The sequence below is a fragment of the Theropithecus gelada genome, chromosome 3, assembly GCF_003255815.1.
Source record: "Theropithecus gelada isolate Dixy chromosome 3, Tgel_1.0, whole genome shotgun sequence".
NCBI classification, from domain to species: Eukaryota; Metazoa; Chordata; class Mammalia; order Primates; family Cercopithecidae; genus Theropithecus; species Theropithecus gelada.
The window spans coordinates 82,988,428-82,996,212 of NC_037670.1; the positions used below are offsets into that span (position 1 = coordinate 82,988,428).

Below are 7,785 nucleotides of genomic sequence, written 5' to 3' on the forward strand. Positions count from 1 at the left end.
GATTTTTAAGAAAAAAAACTGTTGTAGCATTATTAATATCAGGACAAAAGAATCCAGGGCAAAAAATATGAATAGAAATACAAAATAGTTTGGAAGCATACATGAAAATTGACTTAATTGTGCCATAAGTTATGGATAAGTAAAAACTGTCAGAAAGTCTGAGCCAGGCCTTCCATGACTGAAGCAGAGGAGGGTATGAGCAGAGTCCTGCCCTGTGTGAGTGCATGGGTGCTGTGGCTTGGGAGTCGTGGCAGGAAGCTCACAAGGCCAGGCTGTCAAGAGCTGGGCTTTTGGACCTTATTTTGTAGGTTTTTAAAGACAGGAAAGATGTTGTTAGACATTTGTGTTCTAAAAACAGCACCGTGGGGCTATACGTGGAAACTGAATTGTAGGGAGAGGAAAGAGCAAACAGGTATATCAATTTGGGGACCCACATGAGTAAGGATGGGTATTTATTTAAATCAGAGTAATGGCAATGGGATAAAGCCAAGGAGGAAATCAGATTGGATGTCTGGGATGGGGAACAAGAGAGAGCCTGGGGTGACCCTTTTGCTCCTTGGTGGTCAAGACAATGTAGTGTTAAACAAGGAGACGGAGGAGAGAGTGGGAAGTGGTGATCAATGAGCAGAGATAATAGATTTTAATTCGAAACATTTTGAGTTTGAGGTACTTTTGGCAAATGGAAATTTAGATCTGAAATTGAGAGAAGCAGCAAGGCTGGCAATAGCGATTTAAGAATCTTTACACAGGCAGTTGGGTGCATTTCATTCTCTAACACTAATGCCATGAAGATCTAGAAAAGTACAACATTTAAAATTACTGAGTCACCTTCTGTAATGTCTAATTAAATCAGAGACATGGCTAACAATGGAAGTCAGTCAGATGGCTGATACTGCTAGCTGCCTACTCAATAACCATTCCCTCTTCTTCCTCACAGCAGAATCCCTAGTTTGAGTGATGGAGTTGCAATTTACCCAGCTAAAAATATTTGATTTCTCAGACTCTAATATATTTAGAACAACCCTGTGACACTGTTCTGGCCAATGAGATGTAGGTGGAAGTCCTAGGGAGTGCATCACTTGCTGAATAACAAGGTAAAACCTCACTAATAGAAGGACGTTAATTCTTTTATTTATTTGCACCTTCCCTTGTCTTCTTGCCTAGACTGCAGATGGAAGCCTAGAGATACCGCAGCCATATCATCATCATGAGGCAACCAGATTTAGGATGAAGTCCTATAGGCTAAGTGTGGTGAAGCAGGAAGATAGATGGACACCGGTCTCAGATAGCTCCTGCACAGGCCCCAGACTGTCTTTCTTGGGAGTCTAATTCCACAAGACAAATAAACAAATCTGTTTAAGCCAGATTCAGATGCGTGCACTGGTTTGGCGTTGTTTACTTTGGCAGCTGATACAATTCACATCTGGATATATATATGGGAGTGGGGGAGCTAAAAAGACATGAGCACGATTATTTCAATAATAAAAAATGTTTAAAAAATAAAATATTTATGTTTTTTAGCACTGGATTTTTCTTTTTCCAAATAGGTGATAAAATTTTGCAGCTAAAGAGAAATTATGGACTGCCAGGATTAAGAAAATTCATGAATACATAATCATCTGTTAATGAGTACATGTGCACAATGACACCCTTTGGACTTTTCCTGGATGAGGTAAACTGATCTGGCTCATTTAAATGACTTCAGCCAGAGCCAAAGTTCTTAAAGATGAGATTGTTCACTACCTGACTCTCACAAGAATTACAATCTTTGGAAGGAAGACTCTGGCTCTTCCAGGCACTCAGTAAGCATAGCTAAGAATACAGAATGTCCCTGAACCACAGTGTTTTGGCCCTGCAAAGAGCTTTTACTGAGCCGTGTGGGATTATGCCTCCGGAACTGCAGTCAATAAAGTTCTAGGAAACACTTACTTTTGCCTTCTACCACAACACTTCCATTGTCTTTATGGCAGGGATGATGTTGAAGACTTAGGTCTCTATGGCAACAGTGAGTGCATTGAAGACCTGCCAGGAGAAAGTTATCCCAGGTTTCAGGACCAGGAAAAGCTGTGTAACTGATCTGTTTTTATCTCATGGTCACTGTGGATCAGGTAACTATTTATGTTTTCTTTTTTGTTTTGGCTGCTGGGAAGCTCTGGCAAACTTTTACTCCCATTTCTGGAAACTATCCACAACTTATGATCTATTCTGGTTCTGTAAATTACCTCTGATTTTATCTCACTTTCTAACCCACGTGTTCCCTTTACCTCAGTTTCATTACCTATTAATTTTATGTTGTTTACTATCTATTTTTGTAAACTCCTTGAACACTTTATGGAACACGGAACATTTAAGGCAAACAATTTTTAAAAGCATCAGATCATCATCATAATAAAAATAATAATGGCTAACTGACTGAACATTGCTATGAATGAGGAACTGTCCTAAGTACCAAATCTATCTTACGGCTGGGCAAGGCAGATCATACCTGTAATCCTAGCACTTTGGGAGGCTGAGGAAGGAGGACTGCTTAAATCAAGGAGTTTGAGACCAGCCTGGGCAGTATAGTGAGATCCTGTCTCTACAAAAAATAATTAAAAAAAAATTAGTCAGGCATAGTGGCATGTGCCTGTAGTTCCAATTCCTCAGGAGTCTGAGGTGGGAGGATCACTTGAGCCTAGGAGTTGGAGGCAGTAGTGAGCTGTGATCAAACCACTGCACTCCAGCTTGGGCAACAGAGAAAGACCCTGTCAAAAACAAACAAAACAAAACAAAACAAAAAAATGGAATAAATCTATCTTATTAGCCTTAAACATGAGATAAATACTATTATTGTCCTCATTTTGTAGATGAGAAAACCAAACCACAGAGAGGTTAAGTAACTTGTCTAAGATCATACAGCAAATAAATGATGCATGTAAGATTCATACAGAATAGTCTAGGGATTCTGACTTATGTAAGTTATACAAAAGAATAAATAATTTCTTAAAGAAGCAGAGGCTTTCTGATTTTATAGGCTGAGCCCTAAAGGAGATACCTATTGTAAATCTCATTCATACAGTTATGCCTGATGAGCCATATTAACAAAAGGGAATGAGACAGTGAAAGTTAAAACAACAGATAAAACACAACAAATAACTGGCTTTTGATCTTGGAACATACTTCCAGATATTCAATCATTCATTCACTCACTCATACAATTACTCATTCCTCCACTTACACAGTCCTTTAATTCATCCAACAACCTTTAGGGAGTACCCATCACTTGCCAGGCATGGGGCAGGTGCTGTGCTGGGAATGGAGATGAACACAGTTCCTGTCTTCCAGGAGCTCAGGTGCAATAAGAGAGAGTCAGGTAGGTCGGGGACACCTTAGGGTTATGAGTGGGCTGATAAAAGACCAGAGCAGGGTGTGACATGATCATTCTGAGAGTAAGTCAGCCTTCGGCCTCTGTCTCCCCTTTCATAAAGAAGCATGAAGAATCAGCTCCCAATAGGGCTGTTGTAGTGATGTCCTACATATAAAGCTCTTAGCCTAGCCCTGGGCAGGGCTAGCTAGCTATTAGCTCTTAAGGAGCAGTGGATGGCAACCTGGGCATCTTGCTCATACATACACGTGCACTCACACAGACGCACGTCCTCAGAAACTCAAGCGCTGAGACTGGCTACTGCCTCCTCCTAGCTAACCAAGAGCTGACTCTCACAGTCCATGGGCAGGCCTGGCACTCTCTCTTGGATGCCACCATCCTAGATGCGGTGTTAGCTGGAAAACACCACCCACGGAGGATGAACATTCCTTCAAGATGCACTTGAAAATCTTCCTCCACAGTGCCTGGCCCACATAATGCCCGCCGGGCATTTTTGTCACGTTTACTCTGCTTCAGTTTATCTCCCTGGCACTTGAACACCACAGTTCACTACACAATTCCCCTGCTGCATAATGGTCGGGTTCCCTCTTGAACAGGTCTAAGGAAAGACGCAGCTAGAATTGCAAAAGGGGAGTTTCAAGTGCACTACTGGCTGAAGCCAGTGAGAAAACATGTGTGATGCCCCTGCCCAGCATCGGCTGGGGAAAGGCATGTCTCTTCGGTTTTGTACAGTGGCTAAATAAAAAGCAATTAATCACTTTCTCACCAACCCTAACTCGTATTTAATAGTTCCCCTCGAAGTTTGTTTTGTCATGCTGTCGGCAAAGTCAGTCAAACATTATGATTCTTTTCTAAATATTCCAGCAGGCAGATGGAGAAGCACCACTGTGACAAGGCAAACTTGCCTAAAGATAACTTTGTGATGCAGAACCATGCTCGATGGCACTGGGCTGAGGGGACTTGCCCAGAGATATTTCTAAATTGCTCCCCTTAACCCACGTTCTTTACACCAAAACTTCCTAAAACAAACATTCAACTCTGCAACTTGAAACTGGTGGTAAAACACACACGTTTCTACCTCTTTAAGTTCTGAATATTAGGCAGAAATATAAAATCACTAGAAGACTACACATTAGGACAAAAATCTCAGGATTTCTCCGTAGATTTGAGGCTACTGTACCTTAATGTTTCAAATATTTCTGCACCAAAGTTCATATATATTAAATATTAATAACACATTTGCTAGAAAGCACATTTCCTTCCTTTTGCTGAGTTATTTGTGTAGGTTTCTTTTTTAAAAAACTTCAACATTAATAAACATATTTATAAATTCTAGAATGTAAAAAAGTTGACTGTGCCTCCCTGGTGAAAATTCTATGTTTCCCTCTACTGTTAATCACATTTTGTTTTCTCAGATCTTTCCTATGTTATATTCTTTATTCTTTGTGTATGTGTTGGAGTGACTGCAAACTCGCAACCCGTACTATATGGTTTCTGAACAATAAGTCTCCTAAAAAGAACGTTGCCAGGCTAGACCAGCTGGTTTTCCCCTGTTCTTATAACTGTATGTTCTTAGATACACACACACACGCTTCCTCCATTCCTTCTGCTGCCGGCTAACTGCAATCTGTGACGCAATGTCACACTCACAATTACATGAAAACAGAGACTCCTAAAAGGAACAGAAAGGGGGCAATAGCAGGAAGCCAGCCTACAAGTGTCTGTCACCCTGACCGCTCTGCCCCGATTCAGGTGGCCACAAATTGCCTGTTGAAGGTTGCCTGTCTAGAATTTGAAGTCTGTGTGCCCAGGCTCTTACCCTGAGTAAGTAATTTAACCTCTGTGACCTTTTATTTTCTCATCTGTAAAAAAGGCACAATAACAATATCTCTATTAAAGAACTGCTGTGAATCACAGGAGGTGATGCACGTAAAGGCATCTGTAGTGTATGTTTCATTTCCAGTTACTTCTTAACTTTCTTTTGCCCCTGCCCGCCACTTCTTTTCTGATTTGGTTTTTGTGGTTTTTAAATGTATCTTTGAAATGCATTAGCTGGAAAACTGCAGCAATCTGTGTGCTACCACAATGAGTGGACTTTAGCATCACATTTTTATTTACTTTTTCATTGAGGTAGAATTTACATAAGTGCACAAGTCTCAAGGGTATAACTTCAGTAATTTTTGTATGTGTACAACTGTGTGACCACTCCTTAGGTCAAGGTGAGAAGCATTTCTAGCGTCCCAGAAGCCTCCTTCATGTCCTGTCCAGGTATTGACCTGGAGTTTATCTTCTTGCAAGGCCCAAAAACAACCTCTCCTCTGACCTCTTCCGTAATGATAAAGTTAAAAAAAAATTAAAGGGAGGCAGGAGTCCCAGTGATAACTATTAATGCTGGCCACAAGAAATGCACTCCCAGTCCTCTCTCCAAAGTGACAAAAGATTCTGGAAAGGAGGAGGCGGAGGGGCACAAACCTTCTAAATCACACAGGTCATGCCAAACAAGGCCCTCATTTACAGCCAAGGACCCGAGGCGCAGAGGCGAAGAGACAGCCTAACTTCCTGCTACAGAGTAACTTTCCTCCCCAGTGCAGCCAGTTACAATGTACCCTGAGTGTCAAGGATTGGCCAGACTGTCCCAGCGCGCCTGTAATCGCTCTCCTGGCCTTTCCCTGCAGAACTTCTTTCTAGACCGCACGCACGGTCCCCACGCCGCCCCGGCGCCCGCCACGGGCACACCCACGCGACTGGCACGCCACCCTACAAAGGCGCAGTTCCTGAGAGCCGGTGCCTGCCTGGCCAAGGGGCCCGGGCCGCGCTCCTCCAGGTCCAGGGCGGCCCGGTGCCCGCCCTGCCCGCCACCTTCAGAGAGTGCGTGTCAGGGACTGGGGGAAATCGGCTCTGCCGCCTACCTACCCACCCCCAATCCTCCAAAGGACCCTAAAGCCCTTTGTGGCCAAATGTACATTGCTGGAGCACAGTCTGACTACTGACCCCAAGTCAGGGGCTTGGAGATGAGCACTGGGAGGTGCGTCCAGAGACCTGCGCTCTGTCTCCATGAGCTGTGTTACCTTGGACAAGTCACTTCACATCTCTGGAGTTGGCTTCCTCACTAGGGGGCTCCTTCTGTATCCTCCAAGCCACCTCCCGCTCTGCAATTTCCTAGGTCTCTTTTACTCCGCCCCAACCCTTCCCGCGACAGCCCCCTCCCCAGCCAGACCCCAGCCTTTTGTTCTGGGGGTGAAGCGGAGAAGACAGAGCATCGCGAAGGACCAGGCCGAGGCGGCCTCGGTGCCAGGGGCTGCTCACCGGAGAGTCCAGTCCGGAGAAGTCACCAAGCAACCCCGCGGTAACCTCGCTCCCCACCCCGCGGTGTCGTTCCGGCCCAGCCTGGCTGGGGCGGCGTGGCAGCGTGCGGGTGGGGGGCGTGAGCGCCGCGCTGTACATCGACGACCTCCCGGGCCCAGGGCTGCAGCCCGGCGGGGGTTCCCCGGCCCTCCCACGCGCGCAGGATCTCTGTCCCGGGCTGGGCCACTCTGCTCTGGGACCGACCAGGGCGGCCGCCTCTACACTGCCCGTTCCTTCCACCCTCGGGCACCGACCCGCACCCGCGCGGGGAGCCGCTACCTGCAGGTGGCGGAGCCGGGGGCTGGACTGGACTCGAGCTCCGGCAGACGTCTTCGCCGCCGCCGCCTCTGGCTCCGGGCTCCGTCCCGCAGCGCCCGTGCTCCAAGCGGCGCCGCTACGGCCGAGCTGCGCTGGGTGCTGCGGTCGGTGCGCCCGGCTCGCTCCCCGGCCACCAGCTCTGGTGCTGCCGGGACGCGGAGGCGGGGCCGCCGCCCCCACCTGCTCGCAGTCTCCTGCCTGGGAGCCGCCGCCGCCCCGCGGTAGGGACACGGCCCGGGCGGGCGGGGTCGCTCTGGGACCCTGGAGGCGGGTCCCAAGTCGGCGGGCGCGCCTCCCGGGTACAGAGTTCCAAGTCTCAGCTGCGGAGAGACTGAGGCCTAAGGCTGGAATTCCCCAGATAGGAGCTGTTGTGCGGGCGACACACGGCCCAGCACAGCTACTCTGGGGACACGCCACTCCTTGAATTTATTACAAAATGTTGAGCCCTTACTAAGCTCCAGGCGACGTCATAAGCGATGGGGACAAGAGAACAAGATTACCTCTTGCCCTCGTGGAGTTCACAGTCTAGGAAAAGAAAGCGACCAATGGGCGATTACAACACAACTAAGAGGAGGCAGTCAGAGGCCTCCTGAGCCGGCTCACAGAGGGGTCACCTGATCCAGACTTGGGGTGGGGAGTAGGTCATGGAGGGCTTCTTGAGGAGCTGACGTCGACTACAAGAACTGAAGAGTGAGTATGAATTAGCTGAGTGATGACAGAATTATCCGGGTAGCTTGGGGAGGTAGATTAATGTCCCA

At 46.9% G+C, this 7,785-nt stretch overlaps 1 protein-coding gene across 1 annotated transcript in view; it reads right to left on the minus strand.

Annotated features, from left to right (window-relative positions):
- Positions 1-7,113, minus strand: part of WIPF3 (WAS/WASL interacting protein family member 3) — a 108,034-nt gene extending 100,921 nt beyond the window's left edge. The window contains exon 1 of the mRNA XM_025380041.1: positions 6,989-7,113. The gene's annotated coding sequence lies outside the window, so the exon portion shown is untranslated. The remainder of the gene's footprint in view (positions 1-6,988) is intronic.
- Positions 7,114-7,785: the final 672 nt, after the last annotated feature.